Here is a 25046-nt window from a genome sequence, read left to right on the forward strand (position 1 = left end):
ACCTGTTGTGCATTTATTAATCTATACGCCACTGTTCTCATCCCGATCGGGAGTCGTTTGATCTTCTCTTTATCTGGTAGTAGATTCATTATGATCTTGGGTGATTATGTTTTTAATCTATGCCCATCTCGGGTTATTCTCTATTGCAGACCAGCTATTGTCCATTCTTCTATCCGATTCATTACTCCCCCAGTTCGTCAAGAGTTCTGCAGCCTTATTTCCTTTTCGCCTAACATGATTAATAATTTTATATTCAATTCTCTTTAGTAACTCCGCTACATCTTGGATAATCCCCACTGTCCTCCAGCTTTTAGCAACCTGCTCCTAGCTCTTTCCATCATTTAGTTTACGGAGCATCTCTATTGTTACCTGCGAGTCGCCTTCTATCTCCAAATTCATGTATCTGTTCCTCACTGCTATTCTTAATCCTTGATGCACCGCCCATAGCTCTGCTTCATTATTCTTCATTTCTCCCCCCCATTCTTCATACACCCACCTTGTATTTTCCTCACTGTCCCTAAAGATACCCCCAAAGCCTGCTAGCCCTGGGTTTCCTTTGGAACCCCCATCAAAGTTCAACTTGATGAAATTTTCTCTGGGATATCTGAACTGATTAGGACTCTGAATTTGAGTTCTCATCCGATTCTCTTTTCTGCGGTAGATCATGTCAAAATCCATATTTAATTTAGATACTATTCTCCTTTCCTCCTGATTCGTTTTCCAATCCTCCTCTTCCCAGGCTTCAGACGAAACTGTTTCTTTCATAGATTTTCATATTTCCTCCTAGATTCTTGCAGGTTGGTTGCTTTTCTCCCGAAAGATTCTTCTATTTCGTTCTTTCCACAGAGACCATATTACGAAACCTACTGAAAAATTCCATATTCTTCTCACCACTCTACAAGAGAATTGTCCTTTGCCCCATTGCATAATGGTATTTTTAATACTGTTGGGGTCTCTATTTGACTTTCCAAAGAGTGTTCTAATCTCTTCCCACAGATATCGGGCAAAAGGACAATTATTCAGTATGTGCTCCTGGGTTTCTATTCCTTTGTTACATAGACTACATCTTGAAGGTCCATAGAAACCCCTCTTCTGGATTTTATCCCATGTTAGAATTCGTTCTTTGCCCACCAACCACGCTAATATCGTTATCTTCGGCCACCACTTGTTATCCCATATAATTCTCCAGTTTGTAGTTTCTTCCTCTCTCTCTTGATGCATTGTCAAATAGTAGGCTTCTTTTACTGTAAAGGTTCCTTTCATTGCTTTAACCCATCTGAGAATGTCCATCCCTGATCTCGCTTTTATCTTCCTCGATTCTAACTCCTTGGTGTATATTTGCCCCAGCTCTTGGTTTATATTTTCGTACCATTCTTCTGGCTTTCTCCAGACTCTCCATATTTCATTGGTCTCTCCTTCTTCCCAATAGTCCCTTACATATTCTCGTCTTGCCCTGATCTATTTCTATTGTACTTATTGAAGAGTTTGTATCTCAGTCAATTTGTCTCGCTGCTTCCATCCCTCCTCTGAGAATCTAGCACTACTTCCTTCGCGAATTTCCCAGAAAGCATAATTGTTTACTATATGCCTATTCTGGCTAGCCAATTCCCAGATTGAAGATCCTTTTGGGATTTCATCAGCTCTCAATCTTTCCACTGTTGTTGCAGGCATTTTGTATTTCTGAGTCCAGATTCTCTTCCATAGATCATTTTCTCCTTGCATCCACTGCCACCATAATTTTTCTCCCAACACCTTATTTAGCATGTCTGGGTCTCTCAGACCTAGACCCCCTTCCTCTTTTCTTTTCATTATACTTTTCCACGAAACCAGAGCCCATTTCCTTTGTTGATTTTGTCCACCCCAAATAAATTTCCCAAATATTTCTTTCATTTTTGTGCATACCCCTTTGGGGGCCGCCATAATGGATAATGGGTAAATAAGTATCGATTGCAGGATAGATTTCAGAAGGACTATTCTGCTAGCAATGTTCAGGAATCTGAACGACCAACTTGCCAATTTGTTCTTTATTTTTTCTATAGTATTCTGCCAATTTTTCATCCGAGTGGGGTTTATATCTAATCGATTCCCCAGGTACTTTGTAGGAAGTTCCCCCTGCCTGAATCCTAAAGTTCTGGTTAGATGATCCTTGATTGAGTCTGGATTATTAAATATGAAGGTGCATGATTTTTCTTTGTTAATTTCCATACCAGATGCTTCCATGAACAATTCCAGTATTCTTTTAACGTTCCTCACCTCTTTTACTGAGACCTAACAAAATAGCATAATATCATCTACAAACTGCTAGTGCGTGATAGGAAAATTGTTTCCCTATAGCTTTAAGCCTTTGATTTTCTTTTCCCTAAGCTCTTTTTTGAAATATCTTCCTAAACCTTCTGCTGCCATTATGAATAGGAATGGAGAAATAGGATCCCCTTGCCTAATTCCTCTAGTAGCACTGAAGGTTGCTGTCAGAACCAAGTTTAATAGTATTGAGAAGTTCAGGGTTGATATCATGTTGTATACCCATTCTATCCATCTACTGTCAAATCCATAGGCTCCAAGAACCGCTCTGAGGTATTTCAAACTTAGAAGGTCGTAGGCTTTTCACAGGTCTAACTTTATCATCATTCCTTTCTGCTTTTTCTGATTTAGAGAGTGTGTCATTTCCTGTGACACTACTAATCCATCAAGAATTTATCGCCCCTCCACAAATCCTATTTGCTCTGGAGAAATTATATTCGAAGTAAAGGCTTTAATCCTTTTTCTATTAGAGTCGCTAAGATCTTATATATGACATTGCACAAGGCTATTGGACGAAATCCTTGAGCATTATCAGAGCTACCGCTCTTAGGTATCAGGGTTAAAAAGGTCAAGTTGATACCTGGCCATACCTTTTGCTTCATTCGAGATTCCTCTACTGCCTCCAAGACTTCTTTGCCCAGAAAATGCCATCCTGCTTGATAAAACTCCACAGTATATCCATCAGGTCCTAGTGCTTTGTTATTACTCATATTCATCACAATTTCTTCCACCTCTTCTAAAGTTACTTCCCTCATCAGAGCCTTATTTTGCTCATTTTTTATTACTCTTGGGATTTCCTTACAGATACCCTCTATGGCTACTGCCCGGTCTCTTTGTGGTTCTGTAAGAATCTCTCTGTGGTGTTCCACCAATACTTTCTCCATGGCTCCTTGTTCTACTATCCTTTCCCCCTCTACATCTTTAGTAGAAAAGATCCTGTTCCTTTGTCTGTGCTGAATCATAGCTTGATGAAAAAACTTGGTGTTTCTTTCTCCTTCGTGTAGCCAATTTATTCTTGACTTTTGTCTCCACAAAATCTCTTCATGTTTCCTTCTTTCTTCAAGTTGGCCTATTATTCTTCCTTCCTCGTTGCTTCTCTCCTCATCCCTTCCTTCTAGAATTACTTTTTGCTGTATTTCCTCCATTTCTTTTTCTAATTTTTGTTTTTCCTCTATGATGTTCCCAAACTCTTCCTTATTCCATTTTTTTTTTCCTTTTGAGTTCTTTGAGTTTCAGCTGGAGAGTATGCATCTTCCCCTTCCCTTTTACTTTACACTGGGTCCACCATTCTTCTACTTTGTGTAAGAATTGAGGGTTTCTGAGCCAAAAGGCCTCGAATCTGAATGGTTTCTTACCAATGTTTTTCTTGATATCGATTTCCAGTCTCTTCGGCCAGTGGTCCGAACCTAAAGCTGGCATAATTTTAGCTTCTATAAACACATCTCAATTCAAAATTTGTTCGGATAGAAGGAACCTATCTAATCTAGAAGCAATTTTGTTTCTTCCTCCCCTCCTATTGTTCCATGTATGAACACCGTTAGTTGTAGGAATATCTACCAGCCTCTGTTCTGTGATCATCTCGTTAAACTCCTCCATGTTCTGATCCGGTCTCCTTAAGCCACCTTTCTTTTCTCCTATCGTTCTAATCATGTTAAAGTCGCCTCCTATTATCCATAGTGTTCCGGGGAGAATTCTCCTAATAGCTTGCATATTTTGGAGAAAGTTCTTACGTTCCCTAGGAATATGCGATCCATAGACCCCTGAAATAAGAATTCGCTCCTCTGATCCTATCAATCTAAACATTCCTGAAAGGATTCTGGGAAATCTAATCCAATTTTCAAATAGTACCTCCTCAGGGTTCGAGATGATTGCCAGACCCCCTGTTGTTCCATCCGCATCTTGAGCCATTACCTCGTATTGTAACTTAGTTCTTTTCATAATTTCTACCAGCTGTTGATGCCCCATTTTCGTTTCCTGGATTATCATTATGCTCGGCTTATCCTTCTTCAGTCTTTCCTTTAAATACCTCTGGTCATCTTTACTGCTAAGCCTCCTGATATTCCAGCTCGTGACTATCATTTATAACTCCTTTGATGGTTGTTGAAATACCTCTTATAGAGGTATAACCCTTCCTGAATTTACCAATATTTCTCCAACTGCTTGTATAGTTTCATTTAAAGTTCGTCTTCCTCTCTTTCTACCCCCCTTGACAGTACCGTCCACTCCCAGGTCTTGGTTCTCTTGCGTCCCTGTTTGATCCATTTGAATCCCTGAGGTGCTACCTTTCTGTGTTTCCGGAATAAATCTTTCATCTAAATTTTTCCATTTCTGAATCAGTTTCTTCATAATTCTTTCTTCTTCGTTCTTGTTATCCTTTTGAGAGTTTGTTCCCATCAGCGTTTGTCCTATTATGTTCCCCTGACTTTCTCCCATCTCTTCTTCCAGCTCCCTGTTCTCAGTTATTCTTTTATCTTTTGTCTCTTTTATAATTTCCATTCGTTCATTCTCGTTATCCTCTTGTTCTTTCCTTTCTCCCTCGTTTTCGTCTTCCTCCACCTGCAGGACCTAAAACTTGTTTTGGTTTTCGTCTACTACAGATTTCCCTTTTTGTTGAATCTTCATTCCCTCCCTGCTTGGTTTTTTCCTCTTTTCGATCTCGTTAAATCCCTCATCCCCAGTATCTAGTCCTTCTGTTCTCCTCTGTTCTTTATCCTGTGTCCTTGTTATTTCCACCTCTTTATTTAGTGGGCATTGCCTATATAGATGTCCATACTCATGGCATCTTCTACACCTAAAGGGGATGTGCTCATATTCTATTGGCTACTGGCATATTTCATCATGGTATTCTAACTCTATATACTCCGGAAATGGCTCTGCTATATTCATGTAAACGCATATCGTTGCATAAGAAGTGTACTTTCCCCTCTTGGTTGACTCAGCAACCTTAACAAAATTTCCGATTGAGTTGCCAATCCCTTCCAGAATATCAGGGTCCCAGAACTCCATCGGTAATCTGAATAATCTGACCCAGATGGGAGCTGCTAGCAATTTCTCATTATCTGGGTTATATCTATCCTCCTAGTGCCTCATGAATAAGTCGACATTATTCATAAAGTATGGCCCTTTTTCAAAGGTTCTTTCCTTATCTTCTAGGTTTGCAAAAATGGCTGTGAAAAAACCTTTTGCTCCTAGTTTTAAATCTATATGCCCCTTTGGCTTCCATCTTTGTTGTATCCATCTTGTTAAATCCTTTTCAGATGGCCAAAACCCGACAAACTTACAAATCAAAGCATGATCTCTCATATAGCATCTATAATCTTCGAGTTTGTTATTTGGGATTACATACCTTGGTCTCTTCTGTGCCCTAGGTAAGCATCTGCTTCCAGTTCTTGCTTGCCATCGATTCCCCAGTACTGGTGCCTCTCTGCTATTCTCCTTCTGCATCCCTTGCAGTCCACTCCCACTTGCTTCTCCTACTATTACATTCCTGAAGGAGGGGATCTCTCCCCTCCCCTCTTTTCCTTCCATAGGTTCCTTCAGTCCCGGCCTTCTTTTCTTTCTCCCTTCCTTCGTATTTTACCCTCGCGGTGAATCCTTCCTGCTCCCGATTAGCCCCTCAGTTGTTCCCCAGACTCCCACTTCCGTCCATCTCAAGCTCTAAAAACCCTAGGCCTTCAAACCCTAACACGCGCTTCCTTCATTGCAGACTCCTCCTTTCTCGTAATGATTGTATATGTTGTAAAGAACACCGTCCAGATGTTTACGATTCACTACTAGCAATTCCATATCCACTACTATAAATATTTTTTATACAAACTAAATATTTATAACTATAAAAGGATTAGATAGTTTTTAGAGTCCTCCCTAACAGGGTACACCATAGGGAAAATTATACCACTTACAAAATAAGAAAGCTATTTCCAAAAAATACTTTGAGTTTGATACACAATGTCAAAACTAAACAGAGTTTTTGAGTAAGTATAGTATAAATAGGGTTAATCCTAGGCATGGAAGCAAATTAACCATGGACTAAACTATTTAGACTATGGTCGTGAAACAAACCTTAAACTATAGTTTGAACTTGATATGTCTCTTGGCATTCCATTAAGAATTCATCAACTAATGGATTATCTTTCTATCGACCAAATGCTAATACATAATCTTTCATATATTACACATTTTATTTACCCTACAAAGCTAAGAGGAATTGGGATTGGTGTGCCCCTAACTGACATCACTCATTGCTAGAGCAAGAACTAGTTGATCCTCAACCTAGTAGAGGTGGAGATTCAGTTGTTTTTAGTTTCATTAGGAGAATTTTGAAGTAAAATTGAGCTTCAAAACAAAAAAGGTACTAGCAAAATTAACTTTAAAGTAATGAATAGGATTCAAGATAATGATGTAATCCTAGGGGAAATTATTTTGGAGCAAAAATAAGAAAACTATTTTTTTATTGTATTTTCAGCTCATCACCTTATATGTTTACTCAAATGTCAAGTGTAGACACCCATTCGATGTATAATTCAATTCCACATCCAATGAGTACCTATTTTGCACAATTCAGTGTAGACCCACATTGAAAATACATGAAAAGTGTGTTCAAAAAAGTTTTTCATGTATACTCAGAATTATGAAAAGCTGGTACTCATTAGATGTGGAATTGTATTCCACATCCAACCGATGTCGACACATGACATTTGAGAAAACCTATAAGGAGATAAACCGAAATACAATAAAGACTGTAGTTTTTCTTCTTCTTTTTTTCCTTTAAGAATTCATAAATCTTATTTTATTATTTTGTTTAGGAGGTCCATTTCCGACTTCAAAATTCCCCTAATGTATACTACCTTTTGAAACATACTCAATTTTTTTCTCTAGAATTGTTCTTGTCCATCTTGAACATCCCTAACATCATTTTTGGCCTTCAATATAAATCATTGGTGATAAAATATTAATTCTTTCTTCCACGAGTATGTATCAGATCAAAAACCAAAAACCTAGTATAAGATGTTTATTAAGAATTTAGAATATAAGACACAGGTGTATCAATAATAATAAGAAAATGTCCACTTTAAACTCATAGAGCTCCACCTAAACCAATTCTAGAATCCGTCAAAAGTTCAAAAAAACCCTTCAAGTTACCAACAAACCCCAAAACCCCATCCCCTCTGACTACCACCCCCTCATTATCTTGGTTTTGGCGAACGATGATAACAACCACAAAATTCCACAGTGGAATTTCTCTCTTAATATGTCCCTACATGCTATAGAGTAGAGGAAGAGTGAGGGCATGGGAAACCCTCCACCACTCATACGAAGGGTTTCCAAACTACTTATCCTCATTTAATCACTTGACATGTCAATTTTATTCATTGGGAAAGGTGAAAACATCCTTATAACTTCGCAACTCAGAGAATCTAAGGGTAGGACTACGAAAGTGAGTATTATTAATTTTTTATTTAAATATTTTCTGGAAAACAAACTGTATGTAATTGTATATATATATATTTAAATAAATATAGGAAAATTATTTGTAAAATAGATATTTCCAGTAATGAAATAAAAATATTCACATTATAATTTAAAAATACAAAAAAAATAAAAATTATTAATCTCGAAATAAAATTTTAATTTGAAGTTTTGGATATCAAATATTGTGTGCAAGTTTCCATTTCGTTCAGATTGAAGTTCTCAAACGTTCCTAAATTCCGGAAGGAATGCCCATTTAATTTGGTATGTAGGGACCCTTTCATAAACTCGTGAAATCGTTTTAAAAAGACTATATATGTTATTTATTTCTTATTTGATTTAAAGGATGATTAAATTTTCAAATTTAATTTTGAGTATTTTTTTATTTTTTAGGCTGAGAAAATAAAATTATGAGTAAGGTTTATGTTTTTTCAAATTTCATTTTGATTATTATTGTTTTAATACTTTTATGGGTAGATTAAATAAAATTGAATAAGGTTTTTTTGTTTTATTTTGGAAGCTCTTCTACTCTATATTTCAATTTTTAATAATCATTAAGTTTAGTGTTCATGTTTTGTGGTTTAGTAATTTTATATCAGACTAATTAGTAAAGAAGGTAACATTATTAGAAATTGGTACTTTTCTTGTAAACAAAGAGCGACAACTCTTTAAATGGAGCGTAAATCTTTAAAATAATGATATTGAAATATTCAAACTTAATATTATATGAAAAATAAATTATCTTTGATATCCATATTATATCAGGAAATTTATATTACTAGTATATATAGTATGAAAATGTTTATATTAAAATTAAATTGTGATATTTATATCTTTGATATAACAGTAGGTGCAAAAAATAAAAAATATAGCAAGGCCATCCAAAATAATTACCATTTTACATACCCATCCCACATGATACCCATACCACGAGCCACTTTTAAGTTTCTAGATTGTTTACCAACAATTATCCCTACCAAAAAGTTTGAGTAAAAAATAAGTTAGTCAACCATATAACAACTACACCATAACAACTGACCACCAGAAACGATATATATATATATATATATATATATATATATATATATATATATATATATAAACAAGATGAAATCTGGAAACGATCATCTTGTGGTTATATATATAGATATATATATCAACAAGATGATATCTAGAAATGATCATCTTGTGGTTATAGATAAAAAAAATTGGATGATGTTGAAAATTGTGTATAGCTCGCATCCTGTCTAGAACCTTCCTTAGAGAGTTGATCTTCCTCTGAATTATTCTCTTTGTAAATATTATGGCAAGAAAAAAATCAAAGATTGATTTTAAGTGATGTAACGCTTTTAAAATAAGCAACAATCTATGATTATGGCACCTTTAAACAACTTTGAACTAATTTACCACATTTAAAGTGTCCCCAAAAATTTGTAAAGATAGTCATATTAGCTCCGGTGCCCAATGGAGGAGAAATTTTAATGACAAAAGCTCTGTGTAGTTGTTGGTTCCTAATCCCATTTAATATTTTCACTTATAATATAAAAAATAATAATAGAAACAAAAATAAAATAACTTAACATAATTTTTTAAAGATTCACATATCTATGTTTTCATTTATTTTAAACTCTCTCCTGCATGTTTTCATTCATTCGTTTTTATTCATCAATAACAATCAACCACTTCCTACAGATGATTTCAAGGTTTATTACACTACCTTGTTAGTTTTTAGTCTGCATCAAAATTATTTGACATTTCAATAAACATATCTCTTTCTTCCTTTGAGATATGAATGTTTTCTCTGGACTGTCTAGCTTCTCAAATCTTTTTGTGCCTTAGAATGGGATTTGGCAATGTTTTTTATTTTTTTCTCCTTAGATGTTCTCTAGGAATTCCACGTTGCTCTATTTCTTTTGTTAATTTTGGTAGATTATGTCCCCCTCCCTTGGGCGACTTCTGCTCTTTTGTGAAGTATGTAATTTCTCATTTTAATCAATGAAGAAACTATTTTTTTTTCATATGAAAATAAAGCATATGCCTTTGGCCTAAAGCCAAAATACCTTGATAAATGCATGGTGTATACCATTCAAGTCACTCTATTTTAAGTCATATCAAGTCATTTTCTAAACTCATGTCAGGGAAAATTTTAAGAACCCCCCTAAATTTATAAATATAATAAATGGGCGAATCTCCATGGTATATAGGAAAAATGGAAGGCCATTTTATCAATAATATAATATGTATATATAATTTTTTGGCGAATATCTCACCAGGCATGGCGAATATTTTACTCAATTATAAAATCTTGTAAGATCTTGGCGAGTCTTTCACTAAATAATAAAACTTTGTATGGATCTAAGACAATAGAATTTCCCCTTTAAATAGTCTATGCTCACATGAATACCATGGTATTACCATGGGTCAATATCATGGGTTATCATAAACTTGGAGCTTAAAAATTACTATTAGTAATTTATAAAAATTAATAAAATTAATAGTTGATTTTTATTTTAACCAAGCTAAAATGTTTAACCTACATTAAATTACAACATCCACTTTTACTCTTGACCAACCCCCAAGAGGATCAAATATTTTTCACTCTATTCTAGTTTGCATATCATGATATTTGATACCTCTCGGGGGTTAGTAGATCCAGAGTAAAGATGGATCTATGCTCGTTTAATTCCCCCATTTAAATAGACTACATTCCAGGTGAATACCATGGGTCAATACCATGTGCCATTTTGGTGAATACCATGGGTCAATACCATGTGCCATTTTTATTTTTATTAATTCTAATATTAGGATTAATAATGGTTTTTTGCATGGTATTAATAACAATCTAGTCCATGGTATTTGTCCCATAGTATTTTGCCCATAGGTTTCACCTAAATATAACCCATTTTTTGAGTGTTGGTAAATATAAGGTGACTTATGGAGTAAATATAAAAAAATGTTTTATTTGTTTACCATACCTCTGGTTTATTTATATTTTTATTAATTTACCATACCTCTATTACAAATATGGTATTTGGCCCATAGGATTCACTTAAATAAAACCTCTTTCTTGAGCCTTCATAAATAGAATGAGGGTTATGGACTAAATATAAAAAGAGGTTTTATTTATTTTACCTACGTCTAGTTTATTTATATTTTTATTTATTTACCATACCTTTTGAGTAAGTATAAAAATATGTTTTATTTATTTACCATACCTCCACTTTACTTATATTTTTATTTGTTTACACCAGGTGACTTATGGAGTAAATATAAAAAATGTTTTATTTATTTACCATACCTCTCATTTATTTATATTTTTATTAATTTACCATACCTCTTTTATAAATATGGTATTTGGCCCATAGGATTCACTTAAATAAAACCTATTCTTGAAAATGGGTGAATGGATTCACTTAAATAAAACCTATTCTTGAAAATGGGCGAATGGAAGGTTGTAACTCCTAATTTCAAGGGCTAAATTTACCTTTTTTACCCTCTCCCTTAAACTAAGGTGGGCTATTTGAGGTGATTTATAAAAATGTACTATGATACAAAATATTCGCCCACTAAAAATTTAAAACCCCTTAATTTCGCCAAAGGGCGAACATTCGCCCCTAAAATTATCCTTGACTCATGTGAAAGACAATTACTATCAAACCGATAATCTATCCCAATTTACTCCCCTCCAACGAAAATAAATTGGAATAATGCTTACAGTAGTATATAGGTAAGATTAGCTTGTTGGTTGTTCAGTTTTGTTGAGATATTTTCTCAACAAGAAATTCCTTGTTTGGAATCTATTGGATCTCATGAGCACTATTTATGTGGCTTGTAGTTTGCCGTTATGTAATGTTCCAAATACAAATTTAGCAGCAAATTGCTTCAAAAATATTGATCGTTATCTCCATAAAAAAAACTGCACAAATTAAACCACAAAATTGACAGGAAAAATCGGAAAAATAATCTGCGACTAAATAATTGACAATATGAACATGCATAATCTCTCATAATTATTTTATTAATATAGAAAATGTTGGTACAAAAATTGGAAACCATTGAGTTAATGGCCTCAAAGAATCTCTGCTACAATACTGAATCAGGCTAACAAAATATGAACTAAAAACAATAGTTGCAACCTATGAATTCTGAATAAATTCACCAAGGGAAGAGTTTGGTGGTCACCCACTCTCACTGAATAAACCGTGGGTTTCCGTCCTGGGGTTGCTGCTAAAGTTGGGAACTCCCAGTTCTCCAAACATCTCCACAAGAATAAAACTCAACTCCAAGATGTCTCCATATGGTTTCCTCCTCCTCTTTTATAAATCTCCATAGATAGATCCTCAAAACTCTAGAAGCATATCATTTTCTTATTTTATTACTATTATGTAAGCTACTCCATTGACTTTATCTTAAGCGACCTTTTAATTTTATTTTATTTAACTTAAGTTACTTTTGGCCTTTTTCCTCCAATTATTTTTCCTTAATTAAATGACTAATTAAAACTATGTTTAATCAAGAAAATGGTAAATATTCCACCATAATATCTCTAACCACTCGAAGTCACTTCTTAGCATGCCATCTTGTATATCGTCTCATTCTGTCTCCAACAAGCTATGGCACTAAGGTATTCCGTCAAATATTTCTCTTGGAATTCCACCTCAAGATAAATTAATTGAGGCCCAATAATAAGCCCATTTTTTGAAAGTTGTTGGAATGCAACGAAATGAAACGAAAGTTATACAAATGATATAATATGCCAAGTGAGTCCCATTTGACCCGATAAAAACTCCTTAAAACTCTCCTAAAACCCATGATAACATAAACCTACTCTCATGACCTGGCCATCCCATGCCCTGGAAATCCACCCTAGTTATACTGTAGAGGAAAATAAAAATGGGGGCATGAGAAATCCTCCCACCCCAAGATTTATTTCCCTCAATAAATCCATACATGTCCTTTGTAGATTCATTTGCAAACTGATACCAAGATCTCATATGAACCACTGAACTACATCATGCCTCCATGCAATCCAAGCATGAATGGATCTCTCAATAGCCTGATCCCAAATAAATCGTTGACTCAATCTTTGATCCATGGATCTACTTGGATCCCAAAACCACCATAACCAATCATCCTCGTCCATCCCCCATGGCTTTATTTGTGCTATGCCTCTGACTTTAGATATTGCTCGACTAGTAGAATACCAACTCATCACCTCTCTCCAATCCAACCTCTGTAATAAGCCTAGGTCAACCCCACTATGCTGATGTTGGGCTAGTGATACTGGAACATTGATGAATTGTCGGTCTACATCCCATTGCCCATTGAAACATGTAGTAACCCTCTCACCTAAGGGCTCCTCCTAAACTGTTTCCCTGACTAAGAATGATACTCCATCAATAAGATATCGGCTCATGATCTCCCACTAATCTAAGACATGGACACCAGCGTAAGGAACAAGTCTGTTATGCTGACATTGGTCCATGATCAACTCATGCTACTTTATTTTATCAATCATCAATATCCACTGAGAAAACCCTACCTCTTTCCCTATAATGGACAAAAGTGGCCAAAATGTACTCTTGGAGAGGTTTTCTTTGAAACTCCCAAGTGTAATCCTCTTTCTGCCTTGCTATGACTCTCAGTCGCCCCTCAACATTAGACAAATTTTCTCCTGACTCATCACACGCCCTTAACGCTCCTCAATTTGACATTTTTGTTGTAAGATGGTGCCTAGGACTATCAGGAACTTCTACTTCAATGCCATAAGTTCTATATGGAAATGCTCAATATTCTCCTAGTGGATACTAACTGAAAGTGCAAAAATTCTATTGATTTCATGCGCATCTGTCTTCTCCTCATCAATAGCTAGTCCAAAATATGGTTTCTTATCCTCCTCTGTCATGGGCTTAACATGAACCTCCAACTGGCTCTCCACAAAAGGCTCATCATGCATAATACACATAACATTCTCCTCAGCTAACTCATGCTCCTCTATCTTCCTTCCATCTTGAATCACCGCTGGTGACTCATCACCCTAAATGTATCCCATAGGATCCACTGACATGTTATCATACACATCGGAATATAAATCTAGCATGTTGTCAACAACTCCACATGACTGTTCATGCTCCCCATAGGCACCCTTGTATGACCCCATGGACTCATTCAAAGAAGAATTCTCATCCTAAAAGTTGAAAGGATCTACTCCTACTCTACCCCTATCATCTCCTCGGTGTCACTTAAGCATAAGTAGCCAGTTCCCCAAGGTTCCTTGCAAATGAAGCAAAGACCCTTCCTCGTCATCTCATTCTTAATGCATGGTTGGTCACCAAAAATCCACCGCAAATCTTCTTGAGTCAACCATCTCCTAAATAGAACACTGTTGTTCTCAACCAACCTTTCAGTTAGTTCATAAGCAACAGGTGAAACCAATTTTTCCACCCTCCAAATGGCCAAAAATCTAGACTATAACTCCTTGCAAATTGCATCACGTCCTGCCATGCGTGAAGACAAAATGGAATGCATGTGTGTTATGACCGTGTCAGGATGATGTTTCCTAATGTTGAAGAAGCATTGAAACATCTGCAGGATCAATTTGTCACACTCCAAATCAAACATGAGATCATAATATCTAACGAAGACCATGACTTATAGAATCTCTCACCTATTCCCAAAGGTATGGCCCACACTGTTTATCCAAATCCTGAAATGTCTCCACTATTAGTATGAAAATTATCCTCATAATATCATTATCGTAAAGGGGTATAAGTGCATTCAACATCATGATACTACTGAGATATGAGGAAATTAGAAGTTTGAATCCTATACAAGGGTGCTCCAAATACTTGTGTTGTACTGAGGAGAGCATGGTTCATTTTGGAGCCCAAATCAAGCTCTTCCCATCTGATTGATCCACCTTAGAGAGGAGTGAAGCATGTTCTTCCAATTTGAGAAGATATTTCACTGAAAACATCATGAATATCAAATCTCTCCCAAGTGCATAGATTGTGTATCCCAACTCATGATATTTTTCTTGTTGCTCTTACTGTAGGAAAGTAAGTATCCCCTTCGAAAAGAATTTGTTGATTTATGGTGCTATTTTATTAAGGAAATTGATGAAGGTCTTATCCATGTTTTTTAGTTCAATCAAGATGGAATACCTTATCTACTCAACTAAACAACAATAAAATTTTGATTTCATGGCCAACTAACTCAATACATAGACCTATCACATTAAGACATACTCATCCCTCACAAGTCACATTCAATAACTACATAGAGGTCGAAATATAATGTGAATGCCTCATGTAGACTCACATACTCTCTCACTAAATCAACAAATATTAAAAATTTTCTATGAGAAATTTTAACAAATAATTAGCAAGTAGTACTTTTTTCGGACACTTTGTAAATAAAGTGGAAGCATTCGCAACATAAATAAGTATGAGAGGCAAATTATTGAGAGAATTATAATTCTCAAATGAATTCGATACCACATTACATGCATGAAAAACCCAGGTGAAATGTAGTAGACCCATGCGTTGGAAATGACCTAAAGGGTAGTATGCATTACCCATAAAATATTAATGAACAAATATTAAAATCTTTCTTTGAGGAATTTTAACAAAGAGTTAGCAAGTAATACTTTTGTCACACACTTTGTAAATAAATTGGAAACACTTGCAACATAAATAAGTATGAGAGGCAAATGCTTGAGAGAATTATAATGCTCAAATGAATTCGATACCACATTGCATGCATGTAAAACCCAAGTGAAATGAGGTAGACCATGTTATTACTCCAAAATTTTCTTTGAAGTTGTTGAAGAAATAAATGATAGAGGTAACCACAAACCAACTTTGGATATCAGGACTTAGCCTTCCTAATATCAGAGAGGGCTCTCTCTTTATGATTTAACTTTGTTTTAGTTAAAATGATTTTAGGCTAGTTATTGCTGCACTTGGGTTTTGATTTAAATTTGGGTGGTGGGATCACTTACTTAGATGAATAGAGGTTTGATTTTACCATTTGGATATGGAGTCAATATCAAACAAACTGGACTGGATCAAGCTTTAAAAATAGTGTCTATAGGGCAAGATAGATGAGTTATTAGAGATCTCAAAGGCTGGATGGTGAAGTGGTTTATAATCGGATCGAGAGAGAAATTAAGGGTTTCTTAGGTCATATTATGGAAGGAATGAAAGAGGTCAACTGGGATGGGAGAGAAATTAAGGGTTCTCAAATCTGGGTATCAGAGGAAAACATATAAATGACTAACTGTGAAAAAAAGAGTGTACTTAAACAAATTCTGAGTGAAATTTCTAGTTAATTCATTCAAATTTGGATAACATTTAAGTTTATGAAACACATAAGAAAGTAACAAAATCAGACAAAGAAGATATTTCACTGCAAATAACTCATCTCATGAATCCTGTAGTGCAATGCTTTTATTACTTGCTCTAGTCTGTTGACTTGAAAATTGGTACAATCACCCTTAGGTTCAAGATTAAAATAACTCTACAAATGTATAGTAATCCACCCTCAATACTTCGAATTATGAAGTATTTATACAAAAAGAATTTACAAAATATCTCAAACTATATTGAGAACTAATCTAGGAAAAGGCAATATCTTCATGCAGGAAGATAGAGACAACTATTTAACTGTTGTTTTTTGTCCTTGTTATTTAGGTTCTGCTATCTATTAGTCTCTGATCTTTTGCCATTTAAGTTGCTTTGCTATTTGTTGTTCACGCTGGATGTCATTTTTACTTATGACCTTTCATCTGATACACTTTCAAATATATTTATTTATATGTCTCCTCTGTTTAGTCTTTTACCATGAATGTTCTGTCACCTACGTTTACTTTTACCTGTCACAGTAAATCACATCATCTGGTATCTTTTACTCTTATCTTGCATTTATGTCTTTAGTAAAAGTGAATTTCACTAAAGACCTATTTGACTTCATGTAAAAATGTGAATATGTTGTTTCTAATTTATCTCTATTTTAACGATTACTGTGTAAATTGTTTCCTTCTGCTCTGACTCGGGTTTAAACTTGATTTTCTCTTTGTACAAAAAACTCCTGCTAAATGAAGCCCTTGAATAGATTTCCTGAGAATATGGAGCAAACAAGTTTTGTGACTAGCATCAAATCTTGTTTGTCCAATCTTCTGGCCTTCTAATCACCTGCAAAATAAAACAATTATTAATAAAAACATAGGTTGGTAGGGAGGTGATAATGGATTCAGGGAACAGGGAAATCTGTGGATGGAGTCCAAAGTGTGTTTGGGAGGTAATTAGCGGTTAAATTCGATTGCAGAGGCTCAAGGTGGCACATGAAGGCTTAGGTAGCTTTGTAGTATAAAACGAGCAAAAAGAGCCAAAATGGGTGTCTTCGGCATTTTAATGGGTAACAATTATATTTGGCGCGAAATTTGATAAATGAATAGTGGATGGGTTTGGCCTACGTAGGGAGCTGGTACTAAGGTTCATCGCACCTCTTTTGGCAGTTGGGTGGTTTTTCCATGAGAGCACGTGAGTTCACGTAAAATTGCCACGTAACCGAAAGGGGCCCGTGCAAAAACCATGAATCTCGCGTGATCTTGGGCTTTTAACTGTTGGACATTGGGAGTGCGTGATATGGATGTGGGTTGTTGGATTTTGAAGTGGGTGATTTGAGGGTTGTCGCATGGTCAAGATGCACGGAGGGAAATCGGGTGGAGATTACTGGGGCCTGGGGGATAATTACAAATGATTTGTAATTATTTAATGATATAAAGCGGGGTTTTAAATATAATGAATGGGTTTAATACATTGGGAGCATGGTTAAATGTGGTGGGGGTTTGTTAACAACACCAAGGGTGGTGGGTTAAACTGGTTTATATCGGGAAAATTTGATTTTGCGGAGTTAATTAAATAGAGCAGGGGGGAAACAAAACATAGCATAAAGGATATTTATGGAAGGGTTTTTTTGGGAAATATATGAATTTGCATAGTTAATTAAATAAAGAAAAGGGGGGAATAAATGTTAGGATAAGGGGTTTTTATGGGTTTTTTAGGAAAAATAGGGAAATTAATAGGGGAATGTGATTTCTTCAAAGGGGAATGGGTTTCACACTAGGGAAAAGGGGTTTTGGGTAGGGAAATTACCTTTGGAGGGTAATTTGCTAGTGAAATGTGTGAAACCAAGGGGCAAGGGTGAAAGTGAAGGGAAAAGGGTATTTTCTTAAGAAATGATGGGATAATGGCAAAATTAGGAAGTATGTAGTGGGGGGTGAAATGAAATGAGGGGAAGTTAATCAAATAAGCTTGTAGACATCCTTTTACTCTCATAACTACTCTTGCACACTGAAATATAGGATTAAGCATGATAAATATGCTTATTCTTTGACAACCTCGTATTTATGAAACCTTTCTTCTACATACCCTTTACTTACCCTAACATTTTTTCTTCACTTTATTTGGACGCATTTAAGCTAGCAAACCAATTGTTTCCTTTTTCTTTTGAAAAACAAAGTATCTAATTTTAACCTTATATCTTCCAATGGCTCAGATTAAGCTGTTGAACACATTTTATTTCTCTACCTAACTACCAATCTGCCAAGATTAAAGACTTTTGATAGATCTTTATTCTCTAACTATAACCATGAAATTTAAAGCATGAATTATTCAATATTAAATAGATTGACTATCATGGGTTGTGTCATTTATGACAAGCTGCATACAACCATTATTTTGTACAATAAAGTAAAAAGTAGTGGCACTTGTACTTGCACACTTTCATGATCTATTTTTGTTTGGGGTTCATATATTTTTACTTTTTTGATCTTTTCTTACTCTGTTTGTCCTTTGATATTTCTTCTAGGACATACCCTCTTTACATTCTTTAATTTTTAATACGGAAAAATTTTTGCAGAAAGCAAAAGTATGTACAATATTACAAGACTAACCATAGCCAATTCAAAATTATGAATCCTATTATTATAGGACCCTAACAGACCCAAGTGATGGAAATGGCCCAAAATGTTGTACGCATTGCCCATAAAATCTTATTGCTACTACTAGAGAAAAGCTGAAGTTTTTTCCCTGAAAACTGCTCAAAAGATTTTGAAAATTTAGCATAGATATCCTCATACCAAAACCATAAAAATCTTGAAATGGTTTGGCTTAAATCCAAGCCAAGGTCAAACCCATCGAGTGTTGTTAATTACCAAGTTTACTGATAATACTCACTGTTGAATGAATGTTGTTTTCCAGCCTGAATATTGGCCAAAAAATTCTAAATTTTAATCACATACTCATACAAAACCCAGAAAACCCCAGAAAAATCTTGGGAAAATTACATATGACCCGAAAGTACTCAATTAGTGAAAATTTTCCTATCTGCGTAGCTCTACACACTTTTCCAAATAAGACATATTCATTCCACAATTCTCCACTCTTCAGTCCTGCAAAACATCTTGCAAGTAAACTAGGCTTTGACAAATATATTGGGTTATAGCAAATAAACTCATCCCAACAAATAAACTAGACCTCAATAAATAAATCTGTATTTGAAAAATAATTACGATAACTAGAACAATAATACAACCTTAGTAAATAGAATTTCTTCAGACAATTATTTTCTAGAAAATAAATTATTAAATTTTACCTTGAATCTGCATCCTTTATTCTTTAGCAACAATACAACATCTTTGATTTTAACTCATAGCTAGCTAGAGTCATGTTATGATACCACTATAATGTTCCAAATACAAATTTAGTAGAAAATTTCTTCAAAAATTTTAGTCGTTAGCTCCATAAACAATTTTCACAAATTAAACCACAACATTTACGACAAAAACAAGAAATATAATCTACAACTGAATAATAGACAATATAAACATGCAGAATCTGTCAACCTTATTTTATTAATATAGAAAATGATGGTCCAAAAAATGGAAATGGCTGAGGTAATGGCCTCAAATGATATCTACTACAACACTGAATCAAGCCAGCAAAATCTGAAGTAAGAACAATAACTAAAACCTGTGAATTATGGATGAATTTATCAAGGGAATAGTTGGGTGCTTTCCCACTATCACTAAATCACCTGAGGGTCTCTGTCCCAGGGCTACTGCTAAAGTTGGGAACTCCCATTTCTCTAAACCTCTCCATAACAAAGAAAACTCAACTCCAAGATGTCTCTAAATGGTTTCCTACTCCTCTTTTATAGATCTCCATAGATAGATCCCCACGCCTCTAGTAGCATCTAATTTTCTTATATTATTATTATTTTAGAAGCTCATCCATTGAATTTATCTCAAGTGACCCTTTAATTTTATTTTATTTCACTTAAGTCACTTTTGGCCTTTTTTCTCCAATTAATTCTCCTTAATTAAATGATTAATTAAAACTATTTTTAATCAAGGAAAATGGTAAATCTCCCACCATACTCTCTTTAATTGTTGGAAGTCACTTCTCAACATCCCATCTTGTAGATATTCTCATCCTGGTCCCAACAAGATATTACATTAAGGTATTCCATCGAATATTTCTCCCAGAATGCCACATCAAGCTAAATTAATCATGTGAAGCCCAATAATAAGCATGTTTTCTGAAAGTTGTCGGAATGCAACGGAATGAAAGGCAAGTTGTGCAGATTATAGAATATGCCAAGCGAATTCTATATAACCCCATAAAAACTCCCCAAAACTCTCTCGTAACCCATGATGACATAAACCTACTCTCATGACCTGGTCATCCCATGCCCTCAAAATCCACCCTAGTTGTACTATAAAGGAAAATAAAAATGGGGACATGACACTTTGAATGCAATATCCGAATACTTTTGTGTGAACCATGTCCACTCCTTAGATTTATTATATGGAATTAGAGCCTCTTATGGCCTAATTCCCTTATTGGTGGAGCGGGGGGGGTGTGGGGCACACGTAGGAAGATGCAGAAGTTGTAACTTTTGAATCCTCGGAACATAAGTTTGTGGTAGAGTGTGAGAGTACATAGTTTTTGTTGGGTTGTGTTATATTCTTTCCACGTAGTTAATAGGAGGTTTGAAGGGCACCCATAACCCCACTTTATGGGGTCCAGGGCAGCGCCCCAGAAAATTTTGGTTTCGAAACCTATGTTGGGTTGGGCGAACCCACCTATGGTTTTGTGCATGATTTTCACACATGGTATTGGACGCGATGGTTTTTCGGTCCATGGTATTGGATGCTTCGGCATGTATAAATATGTATTGTAACATTGAAAGGAACATAATGAAAAATCAAGCTAGTAGTCCTAGTTTTGGGATCCAGGGGAAAATATCTGTGTATATGTGTTTTATGTGTTATGCTCTCGCATTGCTTATTTTCATTGTTTTAGAATTCGTATGCAGGTAATTTCTGTACGGGGTTAAAACCAACGTTTGGTATCAGAGCAGTTTTGGCTTCAAGGGGACACCTTTGTTGCTGAGGGGTTTCACTTGGGCCTGTGGTAGACCCTGTTCACTAGAAGATCTATGAGATCGATTCTGGTGGTGAAAGAAGATGGCGAGTAGTGGAAAGATAGAGATCAAGAAATTTAATGGTCAGAGTTTTCAGTTGTGGAAACTCAAGATGGAGGATCTGTTGGTGGATAAAGATCATTGGATCACAGTAGATCTTGGTACTAAACCAACGGGAGTGTCCGATGAAGAATGGAAGAAGTTGGATCGGAAGGAAAAGAGCACAATATGATTGTGTGTCTCAGATTTAGTATGTTGAATGTATCAGGGGAAGCTACGACAAAGGCTTTGTCGAACAAATTACGGACTTTGTACCAATCTAAGTCTCTGGTGAATAAACTGTTCCTGCGGAAAAAGCTGTATAACCTGAGGATGAAAGATGGAGACTCGGTGACAGAGCATATGAATGCATTTAACACTGTGGTAAGTCATATAGCATCTATTGATATTAAAATTTCAGATGAAGATAAGTGCATCAGTTTTTTGTGTTCTCTACCAGATTCATTGGATAGTCTGGTTATTGCAATAGGTAGCAATGCAACTGCCTTGCAGTTTCATGAAATAGTCTCAGCCTTGCTGATAGAGGAGATTAGATGGAAAAATATGGAGAGCCAGAATGGTGATGCCTTGTCTGTAAGAGGATGGTCCCATAACAGAAACAAAAATAAGTCATCGAGTGGGAGATCTAAATCTAGAGGGAGATCTAAATCTCCAGGAAAACCTGTAATGGTGGTGTTCTAGAAATGTGGAAAGGAAGGCCACTTTAAAAGGGACTGTAAATCTAAAGCTCTTGATAAAGGAAAGGGATCTGATAAGGCTCCTTCTGCAGAGGCAAAAGCCACCTCAGATGAAGGTGGGGATGTGTACTTGGATTCTTCAAGTACACATGTAGATCATGAGGCATGGTTGATTGACTCAAGTACATCTTTTCACTTCACTCCCATAGAGAGTGGTTGTGTGAGTATGAGAAATATGATGGTGGTGATGTCTTCTTGGGGGATGACAGGAAGGCTAGAATCGTTTGTCGCGGAAAAGTAAAGTTGAAGTTGCAAGGTGGAAGGGTTAGAATGCTTCCAGGTGTTCTACATATTCCTACATTAGCTAGAAATTTGATTTCTGTTAGCAAGCTGGATGATGTAGTTGTTGGGTCCCTATAATACTAGTGATTACCCCATTACTATCGTAGTTATACCCCTTATTTATATTGGTGTGCCCCCATTGCCCACATATTGTTATTAATGTGCCCATAGAATCCCTCTATTGTTATTTTTGTGGCTTTATATTATTATTGTTAGGTCGGCTGGATTATATTGTGACTCCTTAGACTCCTATATACAAAAATGAGGTTTTGTCATTTGAATCATCCAAGAATTTTTCATTTATGTAATGTAAAGGAGGTTTCCCCCTCGAAGAGGCTAAATTCTAAGGCGTGGATCTCTCTTTTCTATCCTTTTGTGAGCTGGTTTCATAACATTTGGTATCAGAGCTTTGGATTCTAGGGTTTCGCTGCTCCAAACAGGTCATCGTGGAATTTTCGCTATAACCTTTTTTCTGTGACGTTTCAGAAGTCGCAAGAAAAACTCATTTGAGAAGAAATCGCGCTGAACCTTGGGTCCGAATTTCAGATCTTTTCGCGTGAAATTTTTGGAGATATGATCTGAGGAAGTTGGTCTTTTTGCAGACTCCTGAATTACACTCAAAACAGGTGACATGGGGAAAATCATCATAACTTTCTTTCTGAGAATTGGATTGAAATTTCGTAAGAAGGTAAAGAAAGAGGACGGAATTTAGTTTTCTTTTATATATTTTTCAGAGTGAAAGGTTGAAACAGTGACACGTGGCACTTCATACAAGTTTGCTCTACTAAACTAGTCTATAATCAGGTCACTGCGGGAGATTGTGCATAACTCTTTCTTGGAGAATCCAATTTGGATAAGACTAGTGGCATTGGAAAGAGGACATAGAAGGCTACTACAGATCATAATTTCAAAACTGGATGATTCGAAATTACAAAGATACATCAGATTCAATATCAGGCTTCTACAAAGTAAAAAAAGGTGTGTAGTTTTTTTATTTTTATTTTTGCATAAGCTTGGTTTGAAGGAATTCAAAGGGCATAATAAAGCATTATTATCGGTAACTGATGCCCCGAGGAAAGAAAATGCAAACACCTAGTAAGGAACCTAAAAGCTCTGGCATGACTCATGAAGAAGAGGAAGAAATGCTACATGATATATCAAAATTACAAGAACAATTGCAACAAATGTCACGCTCACAAAAGCTAACATATGCTAATATAAATGGTGTGGAATCTAAGATAAAGGGCATGGAAGCTAAGATGGATGATCTGAAGACAGATTTGAGGACAGATTTGAAGACAAACATGGCAGATTTGAAGACAGATTTGACAAATTTTCTACAAGAAATACTTACTAATGGTGAAAAGGTTGTAAAGGAAACTCATGATGTGAACAAAAGAAATGTTAATCATGATTCCATAGACTCTAATGTTTGATCGAAGACCCACCATATTCCAAAAATCGATATGAGGAAGTTTGATGGCAAGGATCCCGCCACATGGATATTACAGATGGAGTAGTTCTTCGATCTCAATAATGTGCAAAACACACAAAAGGTGCGTATGGCAACTTTATATTTGGAACCAAATCAGTTTGTATGGTATCAACAGCTTTGCTCTCGTAAACAATTTATCACTTGGGCAATTTCTACGAAAGAATTGATAGCACATTATGAGGATACAAAAAGCAACACTTTTTTTAGCCAATTGATAAGTCTCAAACAAAAGGGTTCAATAATGGAGCACATTGAGGAGTTCCAAAAATTGAACATAAGGGTAAAAGATATTCCAGAGGAGCATAGGATTGATGTGTTCATAGGGTCTTTAAAGGATAATATCCAACATGATGTTCGACTTTGGGAACCTGATTCATTAGAGAAGGCATTCAGGTTAGCAAGAAAAATGGAAAGAAAAATTATGGCAACCAGGAAGCATACCACTCACAACTATAAAGACGGAAGTGCAGTTGCCCCTAGTCTTCCACAACCTATAACGTTGACACCACAACAATTGGAAGAAAAAAGAGCAAAAGGGCTTTGTTATAGTTGTGATAGAAAATACACTAAAGGTCATAAGTGTGCTAAGAAGAAATTATTCTACATAGATTGTGAAGAGGAAGAAGAAAAGGAGCAAGAAAGGTCAAAATAACAGGATATGCTCCAGGAACAAAGCCTAGATGAAGAACAAATAAATCCGACCATATCTTGTAATGCATTGGCAAGAATTACCACTCCTCAAACCATCAAGATAGAAGGACAAATCAAGAAGAAAAAGGTGATAGTGTTGATTGATTCAGGAAGCACCCACAATTTTATTCATTGTAGGGTAGCAAAAGAATTGAATTTCTTCCTATATCCAGCACTAGAGTGTCAAGTGATGATTGAAAATGGAGGAACAATAAATTTCTCTAGTAAGTGCCATAATATGAAGCTATCCATGGGAGAATATGTATTGACTAGCCCAATGCTTTCCATTCCAATGGGAGGTGCTGATGTTGTACTAGGAGTCCAATGGCTACAATCCTTGGGTAAATAGCTTTTAATTTTCAAAAAAAATTCATCAAATTTTCTACGGAAGGAAAGGAAGTTGAATTAAGGGGTATTGCAAGGAAACCAGGAAAGATAATCATCTCTAATGGTATGACAAAGCTTCTAAAAAAGGAGCAAATGGGTGTAATTGCACAATTATGTTCGCTAGATGTTTCCAC

The sequence above is a fragment of the Pinus tabuliformis genome, chromosome Q (genome assembly GCF_031772625.1).
Source record: "Pinus tabuliformis cultivar Carrire ecotype Pingquan chromosome Q, CPIR1, whole genome shotgun sequence".
Classification (NCBI taxonomy): Eukaryota; Viridiplantae; Streptophyta; class Pinopsida; order Pinales; family Pinaceae; genus Pinus; species Pinus tabuliformis.